We start from the raw sequence: 27815 nt of genomic DNA, 5'->3' as shown, positions 1-27815 counted from the left end.
GAGACAGGAAGAGGAGGAACAGGAGATTTACCAGGATTTATTGCCATAAAATAAAATAAATAACTGCGAGAAACCGTAAATTATAATACATTATTTATGTGAACAGCATGGCTTGGAATGTAACTGTTAAATGATATGCAATCTAAATCTGTCTTTTCTACGGCCTCTGCATGATGAATCATCAACGCTCAGGGTGGGGACAGACAGCGCATCTCACTATAGAGCGCAGTTCACAACACATGTAGACCTATCATCTCATCATGGTAACTTTTTTTCTTGTGACAGGAAGGCCTGCATTTTCTGCAGCATAGTCTATGTTAATGTCTAATTTCCCCGGCTCCATCTGGCTTTAGGGGGTCACCTTATTTTTGAATTGTAAAGATTTTAATCTTTTTTTGCAGCTGCAGAGTTTTAAAACAACCTATCACTCAAATATCGTTGCTTTAATTCCAGTCCATATAATGCAGTATAATACAATACAGTACAGTAATACAGTTCACACTCAAAAATCTTAGCCTTCTTGTCACGCCCTGACCATAGAGGGCTGTTTATTCTCTATGTTGGTTAGGTCGGGGTGTGATTAAGGGTGGGTTCTCTAGGGGAATTATATGTCTATTTTGGCCTGGTATGGTTCCCAATCAGAGGCAGCTATTTATCATTGTCTCTGATTGGGGATCATATTTAGGCAGCCATTTCCCCGTTGTGCTTTGTGGGATCTTGTCTAGGTATAGTTGCCTGCGATCACTACTCTGAGCGTCACGTTTCGTTTGTTCACTTTATTGTTTTTGTTCTTTAAGTCCCTCTAAAAGGGATGGAAACATACCACTCTGCATCTTGGTCCAATCATTATGACGAGCGTGACACTTCTGCAGCTAGTTTCATGTATTTCCCCAAGAGAGCATATAGCTAGCTACATCTTTTATGCTTTTATGTTGTGCTTAATGTGCAGTAGCCTATATCATATATGTATTGGATAACGGCACAGTAATTTGGGCTTTTTTGGGCTTGGGATCATTAAATGTCTTTAATGTAGAGTTCATAAAATGTATTTTATGTATTGATCATTGAATGTCTTTAATTTAGGGCTCATAAAATGTATTTTATGTATTGATCATTGAATGTCTTTAATTTAGGGCTCATAAAATGTATTTCATGTATGGATCATTAAATGTCTTTAATGTAGGGCTCATAAAATGTATTTCATGTATGGCTCCTCAAACTCAGGTAGCATTCGGTTAGAATTTTCGACCAAATCTCAAATTAAATCCAGACAGGCCTATTTCTATGCTTTAGAATGCTTTTGAATGACACTTCTGGTTTTGGTGGGAAATACTGGGTTACCCGGGAGAAAAGGGATTATTCTCAGGATGGAACATTTGCAAAATACTGGGAAAATATTCAACCCTAGTGTGGAATGAGTCCACATGGAGAAAGGGGTAAACATACTGGAGGTGGTTTATGTTAAGACATACTGTATATGTCCTCAAAGAGAGTATGGTTACCATGTTGCAATGAGCCCAGCCCACCTCGTCCTCTCTCTCAGTGGGGTAAGGAGTTGATGTTTACTGAATGGTGTATACTGGCTGACCCCAATGTATATTTGGATTCCAGTGAGACATTGCAATGACAGTGAAAATTAGGAAAGGAAGGGGTATGAAGGGGGGGAAGAGAGAAAGAGTGAGAGGAATTCAGAGGCAGGAGATGGAGCGATGAGCACACAGTAAAATAGTTTGAGAGGACAGAAGAAGACAAGATGGAAGAGTCTGGTTCTCTTGGAAGACGAAAGAGGCCTTGAGAAAACACACAGTCAGCAAGAGCAGGCTGACCGAGACACTGTCTGTCTGTTCTGTAGTGATGAAAAAGAAGCTGATGTACTGTAAATCACGACAGCCAAAGTAGCCATAATCACACACTCGGTCCTACCCATAATATCCTGTCCTCCTAGCATAGCATTAGTGGGCTAATAGAAGTGTTGTCACACACTCACACCACAGAATGAATTCAGCTCACTAAGCCTCTAGTCTAGGGAAAACAGCATGATCTCCCACACACTGCCCCAACAATAACGTGTGATTCTGTTCTGCTGATCTTAGTGAAGGCTTAAGCTCTTTGTGGCTCTTTTCTGTCACCTTGGCTACCTCCCAGAATCTAACTATGTCCTGTCAGCATATTGATGTAAGCTGTAATCATAATAACAGGGCCTCAGGGGCCCAGAGAAAAGCGGAGACTCAGAGCTCTACACTAAATGTCTGACGCAGCCCTTTTTTAGGAGACCATGCTGCCGGTAACACCATTAATAACGCAGCAATTTTTTGGGCCCTGTTCTCTTTGGTGGAAAATGGCCGAACTGTTCTGCTAAATTTGGGTTTTGAGTTTATTTATCTACATACATTTATGTCTGTTAAAATTGGTTTCACCTACGTCAACTTTCCCTCTCTTTATATGAAACAGTTGCTGCAATACACGTAAATCTTTTATAGGTCAAGTAAGATGGACTGAAGATGAATCTGTTAAATAACGACACATTTCCCAGGAAAGTGCAGCCATTCATTTTAAACCCAGAACTCAGATGGGCCATTGTAATTATAGTAATGTATCATCTAGCACTTGCTGCCGTGCTGCTGTGAACAACACAAACTAATTTCTATAATGGGCTGATGGATGGCGGGGAGGATTAAAGAGGGTGAGAAATTATATTACAGTTTTTCTCAAATGCTAAAACACAATTTCTGAAACGTTTCTCCATTTCCGGAAAACATCATCTTCAAGCACTATTTACATAACCTCTGACTCCTCTTACAAAATGAAACATTCGTCTCAAAACAGTTTTACCTGTGTTCAAAATCAAACACTGCTCTCGAATCATAAACAAAGTGATCAAAATTATATAACACTCTCAAGCAGTCAGTAAACAATACACCGGAAATAGAAAACACATTGTTCAACACATACAATTCTCAGGGAGAAGTACATTTTTAATAAAAATAAAAAATCATATTTTTCTGTCATTGTCCTTTTATGAAATAAAACATGTTCTATCATAGTAGCTCAAAATTGATCAGAAATTACTACTCTGCTTTGCTCTTTGCAATTTTGTTTTTTGTTCTTCCTCCTCCTTGTACCCCTATTTTTACAGTACTGTACCCTGCATCTCACAAACTTGTCCTTGGTCTCTGTGATACTGTAATTCTTGTTCTTTGTTGATATGAACCTGCAACCAGTCAAAATCTATTGAGCAGTCAGTACTGTTAATAAATGGAAAGCACAATGTTCAGGGCCATACAATTCATCCAGTGTACAGTATACAGCCTACAATGCACTGTACTACAGTATCCATTCTCAGACTTTCTCCTTCCCACCTTCAACAACCTGTTTGCTCTCTGAACTGGCTTATATTGGTTGTGTCACATCATTTGAAACAGGTTAAATCAATTTTGAGTGGTTGTGTTCAATCAATGACATATGTTCTCTATTTGTATTTGATTGTTGCCACTTGTGTTTACCAGTATGGACGACATGTGCATTAGAGTGCAGAATGTGTTTTGAGAATGAGAATGTGTTTAGAGTTTTGCAGAAAAGTCTAAGTGAGATCTGCAAATTGTGTTTTATCATGTGAAATGGTTTAAGGTATTGACAACAGACTGCATAATTAGCTAAATGAGTCCAGGCAACTGAGAACTTTGTTCAGCCAATGGGTTTTAGTGTTTTAGCAATTGAGAAAAACTGTAATTCAGTTTGATCTGTCCTAGCCCCACACTGAACCTTTGAGTCGCCAAATAGTATGCGAGACCAGTGATGACAGAGTGTCAGTGAATAGGAAAATTGGTGGTAAATGCAAGAATGTGGCCCATATGTCATATCCACATGGGAGGCTCAGTGGAGAGAGGCGAGTGAGAGGGAAAGCTGTGACAGGAGCAGAGAAGTGCCAGTGGATGGAACACTCTGAACCACTGAGAGAGAGAGAGAGAGAGAGAGAGAGAGAGAGAGAGAGAGAGAGAGAGAGAGAGAGATTGGGTTGGGGCAGAGAGGGGCAGTCCAGTCCCATCCATCACCCACACCACAGACAGTCAGGCTGTGCGTGTGCTCACCACATACCCTACCCTATCGTGCAGTTCCAGGAGACCAGCAGTAGGCTAGCCTTGTGGGAAATCAGACCTACTGGTTAAAACAACACACACACCCCAGCTGCCAGAGAGCTAAGCAAACTGGAAATCATCCTCCCTCCCCTCCCTTCCACTCCCCACCTCACCTCAGGTGACTCCATGACACACTGTACGTTGAGCGCATGAACACACACACCACCCTGAGCAAGGGGCACATCTCCCCAGCACTCTGAACAAACAGCCATCTGGCCTCCTAAGGTCATAATGGAATTTAGATATGATGTTGTTTATTCCCTTTCCCATTTGGTCACGAGGCCACTAAGAGCAGGAACGTCTTTACAGTAGCGTTAGATACTGTAGGTACAGTACGCTAGGTACACTCTGGTAAGTGTCTCATTTGAGAAGCGGCTTTCTCAGAAGCGGGGGCTTTTAGCAGTGATTAGACCTGGTGGTGACGTGCGAATCCTGGGTGAAGCGAGCAACTGGGATCACGGTGTTTGTTTGAGATGCTTACTTTACGTAATCAGCCTTTTTCCTTTCAGTGGAGAGCGTGTTTGTGTGTGTGTTTTGAATGGCGAAATGTTTTAGTACCCTACTCCAGGTGACAACAGAGGGTTCTTAAATCCACCTTGACACACCTATCCAATAAGTTCATCTATACATTCATATGAAGAATGCCACTGTCAACTCCAGCGCAATGCATCAAATGATTGCTCTTTAATATTATATATGTGGTGTCTTAAAGATTATATACGGCTGTCATGGTGTTCTTCGGCTTGCAAGCCTCCCCCTTTTTCCTCCAAACATAATGAGGGTCATTATGGCCAAACAGTTCTATTTTTGTTTCATCGGACCAGAGGATATTTCTCCAAAAAGTACGATCTTTGTCCCCATGCGCAGTTGCAAACCTTTAATATGGCGGTTTTGGAGCAGTGGCTTCTTCCTTGCTGAGCAGCCTTTCAGGTTATGTCAATATAGGACTCGTTTAACTGTGGATATAGATACTTTTGTACCTGTTTCCTCCAGCATCTTCACAAGGTCCTTTGCTGTTGTACTAGGCTTGATTTTCACTTTTCGCACCAAAGTATGTTAATCTCTAGGTGGTACGTGGTACCTTCAGACTTTTGGAAATTGCTCCCAAGGATGAACCAGACTTGTAGAGGCCTATCATTTATTTTCGGAAGTCTTGGCTAATTTCTTTTGATTTTTCCATGATGTCAAGCAAAGAGGCACTGAGTTTGAAGGTAGGCCTTGAAATACATCCACAATTGGAGGTACACCTCCAATTGACTCAAATGATGTCAATTATCCTATCAAAAGCTTCTAAAGCTATGACATCAATTTCTGGAATTTTCCAAGCTGTTTAAAGCCACAGTCAATTTAGTGTATGTAAACTTCTGACCCACTGGAATTGTGATACAGTGAATTAATTATAAGTGAAATAATCTGTCTGTAAACAAAGTAGATGTCCTAACCGACTTGCCAAAACTATAGTTTGTTAACAATACATTTTTGGAGTGGTTGAAAAGCGAGTTTTAATGATTCCAACCTAAGTGTTTGTAAACGTTCGACTTCAACTGTACACGTGTAAGGTGACTAGGCATCAGGATATATGGTAAACAGGACTGAAGCAGCAGCGGAAATGATGATTGTTTGTGCATGTGTAGAGAGTCAGTATAAATGTGTGTGCATGTTATGAGTGTGTTGGAGTGTCAGTGTGCGTGAGTGTGTAGAGTCCTGGGAGTGTGCTTAGAGACACTGAAGACCTTGAAGCTCTCGACCCGCTCCACTGCAGCCCCGTCTATGTGGATGGGGGCGTGCTAGCCCCCTTCCCCCATTTCCTGTAGTCCACAATCAGCTCCTTGGTCTTACTGATGTTGAGTGAGATGTTGTTGTCCAGGCATCACACTGCCAGCTCACTGACCTCCTCCCTGTAGGCTGTCTCATCGTCACCGGTGATCAGGCCTACACCGTTGTGTCATCAGCAAACTTGACGATGGTGTTGGAGTTGTGCGTGGCCATGCAGTCGTGGGTAAACAGGGAGTGCAGGAAGGGACTAAGCACACACCCCTGTGGAGCCGCCATGTTGAGGGTCAGCGTAGCGGACGTGCCTACCATCACCATCTGGGGACGACAGTAAGTCCAGGATCCAGTTGCAGAGGGAGGGGTCCAGTCACAGGGTCCTAAGCTTGGTGCTGATCTTGGAGGGGACCATGGTGTTGAACGCTGAGCTGTAGTCAGTGAACAGCATTTTCACAAAGGTATTCCTCTTATCTAGGTGGGTGAGGTCAGTGTGGATTGAGATTGCATCATCTACAGCTCTGTTGGAGCGGTATGCAAATTGGACTTGGTCTAGGGTGTCTGGGATGATGGTGGTGATGTGTACCATAACCTTCCTTTTAAAGCACCTCATGATTACAGATGTGAGTGCTACAGGGCGTTAGTCATTGTGGCATGAAGCTTTAGAGTTCTTAGGAACAGGAATGATGATAGTCAGACTAGGACAAAGAGAGGTTGAACATTTCTGTGAATATGCCTGCCAGCTGATCTGCGTATGCTCTGAGAATGCTCCCTGGAATATCGTCTGGCCCGAGGCCTTGCGAATGTTGACCTGATTAAAGACCTTACTCACGTAGGCCTCGGAGAGTGAGATCACCCAGTCCTCTGGGTCGGTGTGGCCCGCAAGCACGGTACGTGTTGTTATTGTCAAAGCGTGTATAAAATGCATTGAGTTCATCTGGAATAGAGACATCGTTGGGCAGATCACGGATGTGTCTTCCTCTGCAATCCGTAATAGACTGTAGCCCTTGCCACATGCAGCGGGCATCAGAGCGTGTGGTGTGTGATTCTACCTTATTCCTATATTGTTCTTTTGCTCCTTTTATGACTCTGCTGAGGGCTACTTGTTCTTGTTCCTGTCCTCGGCCTTAGCTTCAGGGTTGTCTGAGATAGCCTTGTGTGTGGTAGCCCTGTCCTTTAGTTTAGTGCCAATTTTTGTGTTAATGCAGGGCTTTTGATTGGGGAAGCAGAGAACCTTCACTGTGGGGACAATATCAGCGATGCATTTCCTTATGAAGCTGGTGTTGGAGGTGGTTAGCTCGTCTATGTTATCGGTGGAGTCTCAGAACATAATCTCCCCTAGCAAAGCAGTCCTGTAGCATAATCTCTGATTATGATGACCATTTATCAACAGAGTGAGTCACGGTTACTGCTTCTGCTTGTTAACAGGAAGCAGGAATATGGACTCATGATCTGATTTGCTGAATGGCGGATGAGGGAGGATCTTGTATGCTTGCTTGTGGGTAGAGCAACAGTGGTCTAGGACTTTATTGCCAATAGTGGTGAAAGAGACGTGTTGATGGAAGTTGGGCATCACATGTCTTAATGATGCAGAATTAAAATTGCCGGTGACAAGAAAGGCAGCCTCTGGATGTAAGTTTTCCTGCTTGTTTATAGCCTCGTACAGTTTGTTAATTGCCAACTTGTTATATATCTTGTCCTGAGGTGGAATGTATACAACAGTCACGATACAACTGAAAACTCCCTCGGGAGGTAGAAGGTTTTGGCTTTTGACCATCAGATATTCCAAGACAGGTGAACAATGAGTAGAGACTACCACTGCGCTCGATTCAGCACACCATTAGTTGTTGATGAAGAGGCAAACCCCTCCCCCTCTCGATTTCCCTTACTCTATTGTCCTGTCAGCTCGGCGAATAGAGAGTCCATTGAGTTGGATAGCCATGGGGAGTATCTTGTCTGAAAGACATGTTTCAGAAAAGCAGAGAATATTGCAGTTAATCGAGTCCCATTGGTAGCAAATCTGAGTTTGGAGGTCATCCATATTATGATCAAGTGGCTGTACATTGGCCAATAGACTAGAGGGAAGAGGTGGTCGGTTTTCCCTTTGCCTTAATCTCGCCAGGACTCTCCCTCTCTTGCCTCTAACCCAGGCGTTTCCTCTTGATACCCCGAAAATTGGGTTGTAATTACAGAAAGAGCCCAGGGCAGAGGAGTCTAAATTGAAGCCGGAATTGGGGTAAGTAACTGCCAATCTGATGTTAAAAAGTGATCATCGGTTACAAGAAATGATAGGGGATACATTTTGTGAAAGTAAAGTAAAGGAAACACCAAAGTAGATAAGTTGGGTCAGAGGTCGCAAAACAGCAGCCATCCAGTACGGCACCATCTTATTATTATTACAGTATTACAATACGCTAGGTACGCTCTAGTAAGTGTCTCATTCATCAGAAGCGGTGACCTTTAGCGGTGACGTGCGAAGCCTGAGTGAAGCGAGTGACCGGGTTCATGGTGTTTGTTTGAAATGCTTACGTTATGTAATCAGCCTTTTTCAAACAGAGCAACAGCTGGGACGCCATCCGGATAACAACCGGAATGTCATGAAAATGATGTTTCCGGTCAGTGTGTGTGTTTGTGTGTCAGAATGTTTCGTACAATACTCCAGGTGTAGACAGAGGAGTCTTAAATTCAACTTGGCACACCTATCCAATACGTTCATCTTACTTATGAAGTGCCAGTGCCAACTCTAGTGCAACACATCAAAATATTGCTCTTTAGTATTATACAGTGCCTTCGGAAAGTTATCAGACCCCTTGACTTTTTCCACATTTTGAAACGTTACAGCCTTTTTCAAAAAAAAATATTTATTTTTATCCTCAGCAATCTACACACACTACCCCATAACAACAAATCAAAAACAAGTTTTTAGAAATGTTTTCAAATGTATTAAACATTTTAAACAGAAATGTCTTATTTACAGAATTATTCAGACCCTTTGCTATGCGATTCGAAATTGAGCTCAGGTGCATCTTGTTTCCATTGATCATCCTTGAGATGTTTCTACAACTTGATTGGAGTCCACCTGTGATAAATTCAATTGATTGGACTTGATTTGGAAAGGCATACACCTGTTTATATAAGGTCCCACAGTTGACAGTGCACGTCAGAGCAAAAACCAAGCCATGAGGTGGAAAAAAAAATCCGTAGAGCTCTGAGACAGGATTGTGTCAAGGCACAGATCTGGGTAAGGGTACCAAAACAATTCTGTAGCATTGAAGGTTTCCAAGAACACAGTGGCCTCCATCATTTTTAAATGGAAGAAGTTTGCAACCACCAAGACTCTTCATGGATCTGGCCGCCAGGTCAAGCTAAGGTGACCAAGAACTCCTCAGTAAAAGGCACATGAAAGCCTGTTTGGAGTTTACCAAAAGGCACCTAAAGACTCTCAGACCATGAGAAACAAGATTCTCTGGTCTGATGAAACCAAGATTGAACCATTTGGCCTGAATGTCAAGTGTCACCTGGCACCATACCTACAGTGAAGCATGGCGGTGGCAGCATCATTCTGTGGGGGTGTTTTTCAGCGGCAGGGACTGGGAGACTAGATCCTTGATGAAAACCTGCGCCAGAGGGCTCAGGACCTCAGATTGGGGCGAAAGTTCACATTTCAACAGGACAACCACCCTAAGCACACAGCCAAGACAATGTAGGAGTGGCTTCGGGACAAGTCTCTGAATGTACAAGAGTGGCCCAGCCAGAGCTCGAACCTGATCGAACATCTCTGAAGAAACATTAAAAAAGCTGTGCAGCAATGCTCCCCATCCAACCTGACAGAGCTTAAGAGGATCTGCAGAGAAGAATGGGAGAAACTCCCCAAATACAGGTGTGCCGAGCTAGTAGCGTCATACCCAAGAAGACTTGAGGCTGTAATCGCTGCCAAAGGTGCTTGAACAAGGTACTGAGTAAACGGTATGAATACTTATGTAAATGTAATTCCATATTTTTTATTTTCATAAATTAGCAAAAAATTTCTACAACAGTTTTTTCTTTGTCATTATGGGGTATTGTGTGTAGATTGATAAGGGGGAAAAACTATTTTATACATTTTAGAATAAGGCTGTAACGTAACAAAATGTGGAAAAAGTCAAGGGGTCTTTCTACATACTTTCTGTATATGTGGTGTTTGTACACTCTTGAGTTGCACCCCCCTTTGCCCTCAGAACAGCCTCGATTCATTAGGGCAGGGACTATACAAGGTGTTGAAAGCATTCCACCAGGCCCATGTTGACTCCAATGCTTCCCACAGTTGTGTCAAGTTGGTCTGATGTCCTTTGTGTGGTGGTCAGTCTTGATACATATGGGAAACTGGTTAGTGTGAAAAACCAAGCAGCGTTGCATTTCTTGACACACTCAAATTGGTGCACCTGGCACCTACTAACATACCCCATTCAAAGGCACTTAAATCTTTTGTCTTGCCATTTCACCCTAAAGTGTCACACCCTGATGTGTTTCACCTGTCTTTGTGCTTGACTCCACCCCCTCCTCAGGTGTCACCCATCTGCCCCTTATCCCCTTTGTATTTATACCAGGGTTCTCTGTTTGTCTGTTGCCAGTTCGTCTTGTCAGGTCTTACCAGCCTGTCTTCCTGTTTCTCAAGTTCTGTTTCCTAGTTTTTCCCAGTGCTGACCATTTGCCTGCCCTGACCCCGGGCCTGCCTGTCGCCTGTACCTACCTGACTCTGACCTGAATACAAACCTCTGCCTGTCCTCAACCTGCCCTTTGCCCCGTGTTTATAATAAACGATCTGAGAACTGTACTATCCGCCTCCTGTGTCTGTATCTGGGTCATATCCTGAGTCGTGATATAATGAAAATGAAAAAGTCCAGGCCCTGATCATAAACAGAGGGCATTATTTGGTGTGTGTTAGGAAAGTGTGTCAGAATGTGGTGAAGCAGTGAACACAACATACTGAGTATTGCTTCATCTTGACAATCCATCCAGAGCAGCTGAACCAGGACAACTCCCCTGGTTCCATCTAACTCACAGCAGAGGCTTTCACACTGATGAGAACAGCGAGGGAGTGCCAGCACAACCACACTTAATCACCATCATTTCCTTTTTAGTTACTCTGTATCAGGTTTATTTTTACATTTACCGGAAGTGATGAGCTCATACACGCGCACACACACACACACACGCACACACACGTAATGGGTAATAAGTCTGAGTTTATGTGCTGCAGTAGTTTAGGAGTCGGAGAGATGCTAAATTCACTGGGAGGGCTCTGTGTGTTTCAAAGCACGTTTTGCAAAACATTTCTATAACATACTCAGTCTTTCTCACTTTGTGTTTATAAACAGATCACTAATTTTTGAGCCGAGGGAAGAGAGGATGGGGAGGAGAGGAGAGAAAGAAAATATTGTGTGTGTGATTAACAAAATGAGTGAGCAATTGGGTTGCTTGAGCAAGTTCGAGGAAAAGTCAGTGGCCTGGATAAGTACAAGTACTGCATAAAAATATCACCAGCATTCAATTGAATTGCCAAGAATTTCTTTCAATTGTGACCTATTAAACTGTTAATAGGGGAGACTGGGGTTGGTTGTCAAATGGGTTGGTTTTCTAAGTGCTTATTACTCCCAATCTAGAGGGTTATGTTTAATAATTTTAAGATTAAAATGTGTGAATTGTGTTTGTGTTTTTCATAGGATAGTATAAACATACACAGTGCCTTTGGAAAGTATTCAGACCCCTTGACTTTTTCCACATTTTGTTACGCTACAGCCTTATTCTGAAATTGATTAAATTGTTTGTTTTCCTCATCAATCTACACACTATACACCATAATGACAAAGCAAAAACAGGTTTTTAGAAATTTTGAAAAATGTAAATATTACATTTACATAAGTATTCAGACCCTTTACTCAGTACTTTGTTGAAGCACCTTTTACAGCCTCGAGTCTGCAGCGATTACAGCCTCGTGTCTTCTTGGGTATGACGCTACTAGCTCGGTATACCTGTATTTGGGAAGTTTTTCCCATTCTTCTCTGCAGATACTGTCAAGCTCTGTCAGGTTGGATGGGGAGCGTTGCTGCATAACTATTTTCAGGTCTCTCCAGAAATGTTAGATCAGGTTTAAGTCCGAGTTCTTGGCTGTGCCACTCAGGGACATTCAGAGACTTGTCGCGAAGCCACTCCTGCATTGTCTTGACTGTGTGCTGAGGGTGGTTGTCCTGTTGAAAGGTGAACTTTCGCCCAATCTGAGGTCCTGAGCCCTCTGGCACAGGTTTTCATCAAGGATCTCTATTGTACTTTGCTCCATTCATCTTTCCCCCGATCCTGACTAGTCTACCAGTCTCTGCCGCTGAAAAACATGCCCATAGCTTGATTCTGCCATACCGTAGGTATGGTGCCAGGTCTCCTCCATATGTGAAGCTTGGCATTCAGGCCAAAGAGTTCAATCTTGGTTTCATCAGACCAGAGAATCTTGTTTCTCATTGTCTGAGAGTCTTTAGGTGCCTTTTGGCACACTCCAAGCGGGCTGTCATGTGCCTTTTACAGAGGAGTGGCTTCCGTCAGGCCACTCTACCATAAAGGCCTAATTGGTGGAGTGCTGCAGAGACGGTTGTCATTCTGGAAGGTTCTCCCATCTCCACAGAGGAACTCTAGAGCTCTCTAAGAGTGACCAGTGAGTTCTTGCTCATGTCCCTGACGAGCTCTAGCAAGAGTCTTGGTGGTTCCAAACATTTTCCACTTCCAATGATGGAGGCCACTCTGTTCTTGGGGACCTTCAATGCTGCAGAGATTTTTGGGTAAACTTCCCCAGATTTGTACTTTGACACAATACTGTCTTGGAGCTCTACAGACAATTCCTTCGACCTTATGGCTTGGTTTTTGCTCTGACATGCACTGTCAACTGTGGGACTTCATACAGACAGGTGTGTGCCTTTCCAAATCATGTCCAATCAATTGAATTTACCACAGGTGGACTCCAATCAAGTTGTAGAAACATCTCAAGGATGATCAGTGGAAACAGGATATACAGTTGAAGTCGGAAGTTTACATACACTTAGGTTGGAATCATTAAAACTCGCTTTTCAACCACTTCATAAATGTCTTGTTAAAACTTCTTGCTCCTACTTGAGACGCAGATGTCTCAAGTAGACACCTGGAAATGCAAATGCGCTACGCTAAATGCTAAATGTACTCGTTAAAACTCAAACGTTCATCAAAATAAACATGCAGGGTATTGAATTAAAGCTACACTCGTTGTGAACCTAGCCAACAAGTCAGATTTTTAAAATGCTTTTCGGCGAAAGCATGAGAAGCTATTATCTGATAGCATGCAACACCCCAAAATGCCTGAATGCGATGTAAACAAAGATATAGCTTAGCCGGCGCTACACAAAACGCAGAAATAAAATATAAAACATTCATTACCTTTGACGAGCTTCTTTCTTGGCACTCCTATATGCCCCATAAACATCACTATTGGGTCTTTTTTTCGTTTAAATCGGTCCATATATACCCAAAATAGCTTTCTATGGAAGCTGTGTCATTCAGAAAAAAACATCGTTTTTAAACGCTGCGTCATTTTTTTAAATTAAAAAAGTCGACGATAAACTTTCACAAAACACTTCAAAATACTTTTGTAATCCAACTTTAGGTATTAGTAAACGTTTATAATCTATCAAAATGATTACAGGGCGATGTATATTCAATAGCTCCTCGTTTTCAAATCAATGGCTGCCAATGTGCACATTCAAAACATCCTGGTGGAGACCGGAAGAAATTGAATCCAGTTAGTTGGATTTACCAAGAAAAAAGTCCCTGGAAAATGACGACAATGGCGACATCGTGTGTAATCTGTAGGAATTGCATGCAGGTCGATAATTAATTTTGTGCCCTTTTAACAACCCATGAAAGTGACGCATGGAAATAATTTTTAGCTTTCAGAGAGCAGTTTTTCTTGCGCTTTTCGATGAAACACACGATCTGTTATAGTCACAGCCGTGATTTAACCAGTTTTAGAAACTTCAGAGTGTTTTCTATCTACACATACTAATCATATGCATATACTATATTCCTGGCATGAGTAGCAGGACGCTGAAAAGTTGCGCGATTTTTAACAGAATGTTCGAAAAAGGAAGGGGTAGACTTAATTAAACTATAGTTTTGGCAAGTCAGGTTAGGACATCTACTTTGTGCATGACACAAGTTATTTTTCCAACAATTGTTTACAGACAGATTATTTCACTTATAATTCACTGTATCACAATTTCAGTGGGTCAGAAGTTTACATACACTAAGTTGACTGTGCCTTTAAACAGCTTGGAAAATTCCAGAAAATTATGTCATGGCTTTAGAAGCTTCTGATAGGCTATATGACACAATTTGAGTCAATTGGAGGAGTACCTGTGGATGTATTTCAAGGCCTATCTTCAAACTCAGTGCCTCTTTGCTTGACATCATGGGAAAATCAAAAGATATCAGCCAAGACCTCAGAAAAAAAATGGTAAACCTCCACAGGTCTGGTTCATCCTTGGGAGCAATTTCCAAATGCCTGAAGGTACCTCGTTCATCTGTACAAACAATAGTATGCAAATATAAACACCATGGTACCACACAGCCGTCATACCGCTCAGAAAGGAGACGCGTTCTGTCAAATATGAACGACTTTGGTGCAAAAAGTGCAAATCAGTCCCAGAACAACAGCAAAGGACCTTGTGAAGATGCTGGAAGGAGTCCTATATCGACATAACCTGAAAGGAAGAAGCCACAGCTCCAAAACCGCCATTTTAAAGCCAGACTACGGTTTGCAACTGCACATGGGGACAAATATCATACTTTATTTTTAAATGTCCTCTGGTCTGATGAAACAAAAATAGAACTGTTTGTCCATAATGACCATCGTTATGTTTGGAGGAAAAGGGGGGGGGGGGCTTGCAAGCCGAAGAACACCATCCCAATCGTGAAGCACGGGGGTGGCAGCATCATGTTGTGGGGGTGCTTTGCTGCAGGAGGGACTGGTGCACTTCACAAAATAGATGACATCGTGAGGGAGGAAAATTATGTGGATATATTGATGCAACATCTCAAAACATCAGTCAGGAAGTTAAAGTTGGTCGCAAATGGGTCTTCCAAATGGACAATGACCCCAAGCATGCTTCCAAAGTTGTGTAAAAATGGCTTAAGGACAACAAAGTAAAGGTATTGGAGTGGCCATCACAAAGCCCTGACCTCAATCCTATAGAAAATGTATGGGCAGAACTGCAAAGCATGTGCAAGCAAGGAGGCCTACAAACCTGTTTCAGTTACACCAGCTCTGTCAGGAGGAATGTGCCAAAATTCACCCAACTTATTGTGGGAAGCTTGTGGAAGGCTACCCGAAACGTTTGACCCAAGTTAAACAATTTAAAGGCAATGCTGCCAAAAACGAATTGAGTGTTCCGGCGCCGACAGAGATGGCCGCCTCGCTTCGCGTTCCTAGGAAACTATGCAGTTTTTTGTTTTTTTACGTGTTATTTCTTACATTAGTACCCCAGGTCATCTTAGGTTTCATTACATACAGTCGAGAAGAACTACTGAATATAAGATCAGCGTCAACTCACCATCAGTACGACCAAGAATATGTTTTTCGCGACGCGGATCCTGTGTTCTGCCTTACAAACAGGACAACGGAGTGGATCCCATGCAGCGACCCAAAAAAACGACTACGAAAAAGAGGGAAACGAGGCGGTCTTCTGGTCAGACTCCGGAAACGGGCACACCGTGCACCACTCCCTAGCATTCTTCTTGCCAATGTCCAGTCTCTTGACAACAAGGTTGATGAAATCCGAGCAAGGGTAGCATTCCAGAGGGACATCAGAGACTGTAACGTTCTTTGCTTCACAGAAACGTGGCTCACTGGAGAGACGCTATCCGAGGCGGTGCAGCCAACGGGTTTCTCCACGCATCGCGCAGACAGAAACAAACATCTTTCTGGTAAGAAGAGGGGCGGGGGCGTATGCCTTATGACTAACGTGACATGGTGTGATGAAAGAAACATACAGGAACTCAAATCCTTCTGTTCACCTGATTTAGAATTCCTCACAATCAAATGTAGACTGCATTATCTACCAAGAGAATTCTCTTCGATTATAATCACAGCCGTATATATCCCCCCCCCCCAAGCAGACACATTGATGGCTCTGAATTAACTTTATTTGACTCTTTGCAAACTGGAAACCATTTATCCGGAGGCTGCATTCATTGTAGCTGGGGATTTTAACAAGGCTAATCTGAAAACAAGACTCCCTAAATTTTATCAGCATATCGATTGCGCAACCAGGGGTGGAAAGACCTTGGATCATTGTTACTCTAACTTCCGCGACGCATATAAGGCCCTGCCCCGCCCCCCTTTCGGAAAAGCTGACCACGACTCCATTTTGTTGATCCCTGCCTACAGACAGAAACTAAAACAAGAGGCTCCCACGCTGAGGTCTGTCCAACGCTGGTCCGACCAAGCTGACTCCACACTCCAAGACTGCTTCCATCACGTGGACTGGGATATGTTTCGTATTGCGTCAGACAACAACATTGACGAATACGCTGATTCGGTGTGCGAGTTCATTAGAACGTGCGTTGAAGATGTCGTTCCCATAGCAACGATTAAAACATTCCCTAACCAGAAACCGTGGATTGATGGCAGCATTCGCGTGAAACTGAAAGCGCGAACCACTGCTTTTAATCAGGGCAAGGTGTCTGGTAACATGACCGAATACAAACAGTGCAGCTATTCCCTCCGCAAGGCTATCAAACAAGCTAAGCGTCAGTACAGAGACAAAGTAGAATCTCAATTCAACGGCTCAGACACAAGAGGCATGTGGCAGGGTCTACAGTCAATCACGGACTACAGGAAGAAATCCAGCCCAGTCACGGACCAGGATGTCCTGCTGCCAGGCAGACTAAATAACTTTTTTGCCCGCTTTGAGGACAATACAGTGCCACTGACACGGCCTGCAACGAAAACATGCGGTCTCTCCTTCACTGCAGCCGAGGTGAGTAAGACATTTAAACGTGTTAACCCTCGCAAGGCTGCAGGCCCAGACGGCATCCCCAGCCGCGCCCTCAGAGCATGCGCAGACCAGCTGGCCGGTGTGTTTACGGACATATTCAATCAATCCCTATACCAGTCTGCTGTTCCCACATGCTTCAAGAGGGCCACCATTGTTCCTGTTCCCAAGAAAGCTAAGGTAACTGAGCTAAACGACTACCGCCCCGTAGCACTCACTTCCGTCATCATGAAGTGCTTTGAGAGACTAGTCAAGGACCATATCACCTCCACCCTACCTGACACCCTAGACCCACTCCAATTTGCTTACCGCCCAAATAGGTCCACAGACGATGCAATCTCAACCACACTGCACACTGCCCTAACCCATCTGGACAAGAGGAATACCTGTGTGAGAATGCTGTTCATTGACTACAGCTCGGCATTCAACACCATAGTACCCTCCAAGCTCGTCATCAAGCTCGAGACCCTGGGTCTCGACCCCGCCCTGTGCAACTGGGTACTGGACTTCCTGATGGGCCGCCCCCAGGTGGTGAGGGTAGGCAACAACATCTCCTCCCCGCTGATCCTCAACACTGGGGCCCCACAAGGGTGCGTTCTGAGCCCTCTCCTGTACTCCCTGTTCACCCACGACTGCGTGGCCACGCACGCCTCCAACTCAATCATCAAGTTTGCGGAAGACACAACAGTGGTAGGCTTGATTACCAACAACGACGAGACGGCCTACAGGGAGGAGGTGAGGGCCCTCGGAGTGTGGTGTCAGGAAAATAACCTCACACTCAACGTCAACAAAACTAAGGAGATGATTGTGGACTTCAGGAAACAGCAGAGGGAACACCCCCCTATCCACATCGATGGAACAGTAGTGGAGAGGGTAGCAAGTTTTAAGTTCCTCGGCATACACATCACAGACAAACTGAATTGGTCCACTCACACAGACAGCATTGTGAAGAAGGCGCAGCAGCGCCTCTTCAACCTCAGGAGGCTGAAGAAATTCGGCTTGTCACCAAAAGCACTCACAAACTTCTACAGATGCACAATCGAGAGCATCCTGGCGGGCTGTATCACCGCCTGGTACGGCAACTGCTCCGCCCTCAACCGTAAGGCTCTCCAGAGGGTAGTGAGGTCTGCACAACGCATCACCGGGGGCAAACTACCTGCCCTTCAGGACACCTACACCACCCGATGTCACAGGAAGGCCATAAAGATCATCAAGGACATCAACCACCCGAGCCACTGCCTGTTCACCCCGCTATCATCCAGAAGGCGAGGTCAGTACAGGTGCATCAAAGCTGGGACCGAGAGACTGAAAAACAGCTTCTATCTCAAGGCCATCAGACTGTTAAACAGCCACCACTAACATTGAGTGGCTGCTGCCAACACACTGACACTGACTCAACTCCAGCCACTTTAATAATGGGAATTGATGGGAAATGATGTAAATATATCACTAGCCACTTTAAACAATGCTACCTTATATAATGTTACTTACCCTACATTATTCATCTCATATGCATACGTATATACTGTACTCTATATCATCGACTGTATCCTTATGTAATACATGTATCACTAGCCACTTTAACTATGCCACTTTGTTTACATACTCATCTCATATGTATATACTGTACTCGATACCATCTACTGTATCTTGCCTATGCTGCTCTGTACCATCACTCATTCATATATCCTTATGTACATATTCTTTATCCCCTTACACTGTGTACAAGCCAGTAGTTTTGGAATTGTTAGTTAGATTACTTGTTGGTTATTACTGCATTGTCGGAACTAGAAGCACAAGCATTTCGCTACACTCGCATTAACATCTGCTAACCATGTGTATGTGACAAATAAAATTTGATTTGATTTGATTTGATTTAAACTTCTGACCCACTGGGAATGTGATGAAAGAAATAAAAGCTAAAATAAATCCTTCTCTCTACTATTATTCTGACATTTCACATTCTTAAAATAATGTAGTGATCCTAACTGACCTAAGACCGAGGGTTTTTACTAGGATTAAATGTCAGGAATTGTGAAAAACTGAGTTTAAATGTATTTGGCTAAGGTGTATGTAAACTTCCGACTTCAACTGTATGTGCCTTCAGGCCACTACTCTACTACCACATATCTACAATTCAAAATCCATGTGTACGTGTATGTAGAGTGCATGTCTTATCATGTTTATGTGCCTGTGTGTGTGTCTCTTCACAGTCCCCGCTGTGTTTTTAAATCTGTTTTTTAAAATCTGATTCTACTGCTTGCATCAGTTACCTGATGTGGAATAGAGTTCCATGTAGCCATGGCTCTATGTAGTAATGTGCGTCTCCCATAGTCTGTTCTGGACTTTGGAATTGTGAAGAGACGTCTGGTTGATGCTGATGCCTGGCCGACGTAAGGCATTAAGCTCTCTAATAGATCAGTGTTATCTTGGTGGTGCAGAAGTGGATCGTATCAGTCAGAAGTCAGATTATAACAGCGATGTAGAATATAGAATGTAGATATTCTAAATACATCTGTGAGACGTCTTGACAATTAGCAAACGATGTCTAAACTGCATCTTCCAGATGCATCATGTATACATCCGTTGGGCAGAGGAATCTGTGCCATCTGGGTTTGTTGCCTCTCTCTCATTTATTCTGTCTCACACCCACACATTTCTTTCTATCACACCCACATGCATACACACACATTTCTTTCTATCACACCCACATGCATACACACACATTTCTTTCTATCACACCCACATGCATACACACACATTTCTTTCTATCACACCCACATGCATACACACACATTTCTTTCTATCACACCCACATGCATACACACACATTTATTCAAACTGCCATATGTCGTTCTCAAGGCATTAAATGCTGAATTTTGTTAGGAATATCCTTCCATCAAAAGGCTTCCTAAGACTCTGTATATTATATTGCTTTATTTCCTGTTATAAAAAGGAAAAAGCTACAAGCAAACATTGTGACAACCAACCCCGTACTTTGCAACAAACATTGTGACAACCAACCCCGTACTTTGCAACAAACATTGTGACAACCAACCCCGTACTTTGCAACAAACATTGTGACAACCAACCCCGTACTTTGTGACAACCAACCCCACAATGGGGCTGGTTGTCAAAAGAGGACAGAGTGTGTTTGATGGCTTATAACTCCATGTTGGAATACTATATGAGAATAAAGACAGTCCCCAATTCAACCCAATACCTTTCATTCATTGAAAAGGGTCTTGTAAGATATACTGGTGCTGAGAACTACACATGAGAGTAAAATGTGTGACAAGCAACACTGGTTTCCCCTACAGATTTTTCCATGATGAAAGGAGGGGACTTGATTTCGCCTTATAAGCTGATGACAACGAGAGAAAATGCAGTGACATCACTGGGCATTCCCCCCCTATTTATGCACACAAATGATTGCATCTCTGACACTGAGGTCACTGACAGACAACAGCTGCTGAACAATGTTCACATTAACACACAGACAGTCACATTACACTTCCTTAGATGAACTGGGAGAAGGGTGGGGGGATAAAGAGAGAGAGGATGAGAGAGTGAGGGAGAGACAGAGAGAAGGGGAAAGAGAGCGTGAGCGAGAGAGCGAGAGAGAGAGAGAGAGAGAGAGAGCGAGAGAGAGAGAGAGAGAGAGAGAGAGAGCAAGAGAGAGAGAGACAGAGAGAGAGAGAGAGAGAGAGGGAGAGTGGGGAGGGGGAGATAGAGTCTTGAGATAACTAACAAACACCAGGGGGTTGGGAAGGGAATAGAGGTCAAGGATCAACAGGAAGACACAGAGGAATAGAAAACTACAAGTACGAGGAGAGTGTCCTAAGAGTGGAGGATGGAAAGACAGAGGAGAGAGAGAGTGGAAAGGGTGGAAAGGGTGGAAAGACAGAGGAGAGAGAGAGTGGAAAGGGTGGAAAGACGGAGGAGAGCGAGAGTGGAAAGGGTGGAAAGACAGAGGAGAGAGAGAGTGGAAAGGGTGGAAAGACGGAGGAGAGCGAGAGTGGAAAGGGTGGAAAGACAGAGGAGAGAGAGAGTGGAAAGGGTGGAAAGACGGAGGAGAGCGAGAGTGGAAAGGGTGGAAAGACAGAGGAGAGAGAGAGTGGAAAGGGTGGAAAGACAGAGGAGAGAGAGAGTGGAAAGGGTGGAAAGACAGAGGAGAGAGAGAGTGGAAAGGGTGGAAAGACAGAGGAGAGAGAGAGTGGAAAGGGTGGAAAGACAGAGGAGAGAGAGAGTGGAAAGGGTGGAAAGACAGAGGAGAGAGAGAGTGGAAAGGGTGGAAAGACAGAGGAGAGAGAGAGTGGAAAGGGTGGAAAGACAGAGGAGAGAGAGAGTGGAAAGGGTGGAAAGGGGGACAGAAAGCTCCAAGAAGAGACAAATCGGACCCTAACACTCAGCCATGTCAATAACACACACACAACATCAGAACCAGGCTTACCACGGGACAGAGAGAGAGCTAGGAGGGTGGTGGATAAGGAGACCCATCCCCCCTCTCTCTCTCTCTCTCTCTCTCTCTCAGAGTATACACACTATAATACCATGGTGATGGTGACCTCACTCAGACAGGGTTATTTTAAAACGCCAGGCAGGCAGCGTTAATTATCACTGTCACATTAAAACGAGCATTTTCTCACTGTCTGACAGGCTTTATGATAATTACAGTAGAGAAAAATTGGAGCTCATCCAAGAGGAATGGTGGTTGAATACACTGGGGATCTCCATCATGGCCTAGAGATGATGCTGTCCTCCTACATTAACTATTTAATTAGTATATTACGACTCCGTCACGACACAATGCTTGCTAGAGTTATCCCTCTATAGTGTGCACATAAGTTTACAGTGTCTTCTGGAAGTATTCAAACCCCTTGACTCTTTCCACATTTTGCAACCTTACAGCCTTATTCTAAAATGGATTAAAAAAAAAAAATCCCTCTTCAATCCACACACAACACCCCATAATGTCACAACAAAAACAGGTTTTTAGACATTTTACCAAATGTATCAAATATAAATAACTAAAATATATAAATATAAATATAAATAACTAAAATAATATATATACATACGTTTTACTCAGTACTTTGTTGAAGCACCTTTGGCAGCGATTACAGCCTTGAGTCTTCTTGGGTATGTCGCTACAAGCTTGGCACACCTGTAATTGGGGAGTTTCTCCTATTCTTCTCTGCAGATCCTCTCAAGCTCTGTCAGGTTGGATGGGGAGCGTTGCTGCACTTTGTAAATAAGGTATTCCTGTTTTTTTTTTTATGCATTTGCTAAAATGTCTAAAAACCTGTTTGGCTTTGTTATTATGGGGTATTTATTGTGTGTTGATTGCTGAGGATTTTATTTATTTAATCCATGTTATATTAAGGCTGTAACACATATATTTCTGGTTTGAAGTCAAGGCGTCTGAATACTTTCCGAAGGCACTAGACGTCCAGTCCCTGTCCAAATGTCTGTCTGTGTGTGTATGTACACACACCTTCGATTTGCAGTGTCTCTGTCTCTGCAGCATGGACAGAGCTGCTCTTTAATCGTCGTCGTCCCCCCCCCCCCCCCCCCCCCACACACACACACACACACTGGGCAATAAGCTCTCTAATAGATCAGTGTTATCTTGGTGGTGCAGAGGTGGATCGTCCCAGTCAGAAGTCAGATTATAACAGCCTGATGTTCTTTACTGCACTACAGCACAGAGCACTTGTTCATATGGCACCTCCCTGCACTTTGATGAATACAAAGGCACCCTATTCCTATGGGTCCTGGTCAAAAGTAATGCACGATATAGGGGATAGGGTTCCATTTGGGATGCAAACCACTTATTTTACAACCTATCACTACCACAATCTAGCCTGTACTGTGAAAGAGACAATTCACTGTCTGTCTGCCGTCTGTCTGTGTTCTCATCATGTGGCTTCCATTACTCTGGATCTATCTCTCCACATGGCTAGCTTAATGCTTTTGATGGCTCATAAACCAAGAAAGACGGCCTTATGATGAGAGCAAAGACAAATCGCCCTCTACACTGACGCTAACTGACACTGGACCAAATGTACTATTGTACGCCTACTCATCTGGCCCAGTGTGAGAGTAATTTAATATCAAATCAAATTCATTTATAAAGCCCTTCTTACATCAGCTGATGTCACAAAGTGCTGTACAGAAACCCAGCCTAAAACCCCAAACAGCAAGCAATGCAGGTGTAGAAACCCAGCCTAAAACCCCAAACAGCAAGCAATGCAGGTGTAGAAACCCAGCCTAAAACCCCAAACAGCAAGCAATGCAGGTGTAGAAACCCAGCCTAAAACCCCAAACAGCAAGCAATGTAGGTGCAGAAGCACGGTGGCTAGGAAAAATCTAATCAAAGTTTATTTGTCATGTGCGCCGAATACAACAGATGCTTACTTACAGGCTCTAACCAATAATGCAAATAGTCCGGGTAGCCATTTGATTACCTGTTCAGGAGTCTTATGGCTTGGGGGAAAAAACTGTTCAGAAGCCTTTTTGTCCTAGACTTGGCACTCCGGTACCACTTGCCATGCGGGAGTTTAGAGAACAGTCTTTGACAATTTCTAGGGCCTTCCTCTGACACCGCCTGGTGTAGAGGTCCTGGATGGCAGGCAGCTTAGACCCAAATCAAATCAAATCAAATTTTAGGAGCTGTTTTTCAGTCTCTCGGTCCCCGCTTTGATGCACCTGTACTGACCTCGCCTTCAGGATGAAAGCGGGGTGAACAGGCAGTGGCTCAGATGGTGTAGGTGTCCTGGAGGGCAGCTAGTTTGCCCCCGGTGATGCGCTGTGCAGACCTCACTACCCTCTGGAGAGCCTTACGGTTATGGGCGGAGCAGTTGCCGTACCAGGTGGTGATACAGGCCGACAGGATGCTCTCGATTGTGCATCTGTAAAAGCTTGTGAGTGTTTTTGGTGACAAGCCGAATTTCTTCAGCCTCCTGAGGTTGAAGAGGCGCTGCTGCGCCTTCTTCACCACACTGTCTGTATGGGTGGACCATTTCAGTTTGTTTGTGATGTGTACCCAGAGGAACTTAAAACTTGCCACCCTCTCCATTACTGTCCCGTCGATGTGGACCCAATGATGTACTGGGCCTTACGCACCACCCTCTGTAGTGCCTTGTGGTCGGAGGCCGAGCAATTGCCGTATCAGGCAGTGCTCTCGATGTTGCAGCTGTAGATCCTTTTGAGGATCTCAGGACCCATGCCAAATCTTTTTAGTTTCCTGAGGGGGAATAGGCTTTGTCGTGTCCTCTTCACGACTGTCTTGGTGTGCTTGGACCATTCTAGCTTGTTGTTGATGTGGACACCAAGGAACTTGAGGCTCTCAACCTGCTCCACTACAGCCCCATCGATGAGAAGGGGGGCGTGCTCGGTCCTCCTTTTTCTGTAGTCCACAATCATCTCCTTAGTCTTGGTTAAGTTGAGGGATAGGTTGTTATTCTGGCACCACCTGGCTAGGTCTCTGACCTCCTCCCTATAGGCTGTCTCGTCGTTTTCGGGGATCAGGCCTACTGTTGTGTCATCTGCAACTTAATGATGGTGTTGGAGTCGTGCCTGGCCATGCTGTTGTGGGGGAACAGGGAGTACAGGAGGGGACTGAGCATGCACCCTGGGGAGCTCCAGTTTTGAGAATCTGCGTGGCAGATGAGTTGCTACCTACCCTCACCACCTGGGAGCGGCCCGTCAGGAAGTCCCCGATCCAGTTGCAGAGGGAGGTGTTAAGTTCCAGGATCCTTAGCTTAGTGATGAGCTTTGAGGGTACTATGGTGTTGAATGCTGAGCTGTAGTCAATGAATAGCATTCTCACATAGGTGTTCCTTTTGTCCAGGTGGGAAAGGGCAGTGTGGAGTGCAATAGAGATTGCATCATCTGTGGATCTGTTTTGGCGGGATGCATATTGGAGTGGGTCTAGGGTTTCTGGGATAATGGTGTTGATGTGAGCCATTACCAACCTTTCAAAGCACTTCATGGCTACGGACGTCAGTGCTACGGGTCTGTAGTCATTTAGGCAAGTTGCCTTTATGTTCTTGGGCACAGGGACTATGGTGGTCTGCGTAAAACATGTTGGTACTACAGACTCAATCAGGGACATGTTGAAAATGTCAGTGAAGACACCTGCCAGTTGGTCAGCACATGCCCGGAGCACACGTCCTTGTAATCTGTCTGGCCCCGCAGCCTTGTGTATGTTGACCTGTTTAAAGGTCTTACTCACTCCCTAGAAATATAATTTGTCACACACACAACAATGATAACATGTACATTTTGTGGGCTGTTGATAAAGTATATATATACAGTTTATCCGGAAAGTATTCAGACCCCTTAACTTTTTCCACATTTTGTTACGTTACAGCCTTATTCTAAAATAGATTCAATTGTTTTTCCCCCCTCGTCACTCTACACGCAATACCCCATAAAGACAAAGCAAAAACAGGTTTTTAGACACTTTTGCAAATGTATAAAAAAATTAACACTGAAATATCACATTTACGTAAGGATTCAGACCCTTTACTCAGTACTTTGTTGAAGCACCTTTGGCAGCAATTACACCCTCAAGCCTTCTTGGGTATGACGCTACAAGCTTGGCACACCTGTATTTCAGGGGTTTCTCCCACTCTTCTCTGCAGATACTCTCAAACTCTGTTACTGTAGCTTGGATGGGAGCGTTGCTGCACACTTATTTTCAGGTCTCTCCAGAGATGTTCGATCGGGTTCAAGTCCGGGCTCTAGCTAGTTCACTCAAGGACATTCAGAGACTTGTCCCAAAACCACTCCTGCGTTGTCTTGGCTGTGTGCTTAGGGTGGTTGTCCTGTTGGAAGGTGAACCTCCGCCCCAGTCTGAGGTCCTGAGCCCTCTGGCACAGGTTTTCATCAAGGATCTCTCTGTACTTCGCTCTGTTCGTCTTTCCCTCAATCCTGACTAGTCTCACAGTCCCTGCTGCTGAAAAACATCCCCACAGCATGGTGGTGCCACCATGGACAATTCCTTCAACCTCATGGCTTGGTTTTTTCACTGACATGCACTGTCAACTGTGGGACCTTATATAGACAGGTGTGTGCCTTTCCAAATCATGTCCAATCAATTGAATTTACCACAGGTGGACTCCAATAAAGTTGTCGAGACATTTCAAGGATGATCAATGGAAACAGGATGCACCTGAGCTCAATTTCAAATCTCATAGGAAAAGGTTTGAATTCTTATGTAAATTTATATATATATTTTTTTTATACATTTGCAAACATTTCTGAAAACCTGTTTTTACATCGTCATTATGGGGTATTGTGGGTAAATTGATGAGGAAAATGTGTATTTAATCCATTTTAGAATAAGGGAAAGGGAAAGGGGGGATAATAAGGCTGTAATGTAACAAAATATGGAAAAAGTGAAGGTGTCTGAATACTTTCCGAATGCACTGCAGATCATCTCTATACTGACATGTTAAAAGGTTAACACGCGCACCCCAAATAGGTTGTTAGAGCGGCAGTCTGTGTGCATGCATGTATGCATGTGTGTGTATGTGTGTGCTGGTTTTTATTTGAGGATGTGTGCAGGAAGGATGGAGGACTAGACGGATGTAATCCTCAATCAGCCAGGCAGCAGATCTGCCTCGAGCCTGAGCACCTTTATATTTAGCCAGCGGTAAATTAGGAAATTAATCAAAACAGCGCTGGCAGAGAGAGAGAGAGAGATTATCTCTACACTGTATAAACACACTTAAACATGTACACACACACACACAGCCGTGGTTACAAGAGTAATAACATTTGCCTGGTTACTGTATTAGAAATGAATGTGACTGCTTTGGCAGGGAAGGAGCTCTGTGACATCTTTAACTCATGGAGAGGAGAGCTCTCCTGTACGGCTCCTTTGCCAGGGCAGGATCACAGCACTGCTATACGGTGCCAAAGGCAGAGCTTTGATGACATGAGAGGACCTCTAGTCAAAAAGAGGAGAGAGTATCACACCGGTCAAAGGTCTATGTTCTATTTAAACTCTAGTAAAGTCCACAGCATACTAATAGACCACAGTGGTCAGCAACCTATTATGTTATTTTCCCCAATAACCAACTGTTTACCGTAAAGATATATGTGCCTCATAACTGGACGGGTGCCACACCACAGAACCTGTAGCCCCAAAGTTAGAGCACATAAGCATTTTTCTATCCACCAGTCATCAGCTCTGGGCTTCTGTGGACAGAAAATAATGAACATAACATTTCTTCACCACAGCGCCCCATAAATCCTGTTTCTATTCTTGGAAACAGGACTTTTTTTTTTTAGAAAAGGATAGCTGCTCAGAGTGTGTGTATGTGTGTGTGTGTGTGTGGGAGGGGGGGTACGTTTTTTGGGGTGAAGGAATGTAGGCAGAGTCTGTGACTCAAGCGTTTCCATGATCCAATGATCCGAGAGCAGCACATTCCGAGACACTGCAGAGTTCCAGATGCGAGCATATCGCTGACTCTGTGTTTGTCTGTTTAGACCCTCCATCACTGAGCAGAGTCACAGCATCTATGTAAACGCTCCATCACTGAGCAGAGTCACAGCATCTATGTAAACGCTCCATCCCTGATCAGAGTCACAGCATCTATGTAAACACTCCATCCCTGATCAGTCACAGCATCTATGTAAACGCTCCATCCCTGATCAGAGTCACAGCATCTATGTAAACACTCCATCCCTGATCAGTCACAGCATCTATGTAAACGCTCCATCCCTGATCAGAGTCACAGCATCTATGTAAACGCTCCATCCCTGATCAGAGTCACAGCATCTATGTAAACGCTCCATCACTGAGCAGAGTCACAGCATCTATGTAAATGCTCCATCACTGATCAGAGTC

General features: G+C 44.0%; 1 protein-coding gene across 2 annotated transcripts in view; it reads right to left on the bottom strand.

Moving 5' to 3' along the window:
• Nucleotides 1-27815, bottom strand: part of LOC139371083 (rho guanine nucleotide exchange factor 25-like) — a 59721-nt gene that overhangs the window by 27747 nt on the left and 4159 nt on the right. The window lies entirely within an intron of this gene.

This window comes from Oncorhynchus clarkii, chromosome 17, assembly GCF_045791955.1.
Source record: "Oncorhynchus clarkii lewisi isolate Uvic-CL-2024 chromosome 17, UVic_Ocla_1.0, whole genome shotgun sequence".
Classification (NCBI taxonomy): domain Eukaryota; kingdom Metazoa; phylum Chordata; class Actinopteri; order Salmoniformes; family Salmonidae; genus Oncorhynchus; species Oncorhynchus clarkii.
The sequence above is the reverse complement of the archived record's forward strand: the minus strand, read 5'-3'. Positions and strand labels throughout refer to the sequence as shown.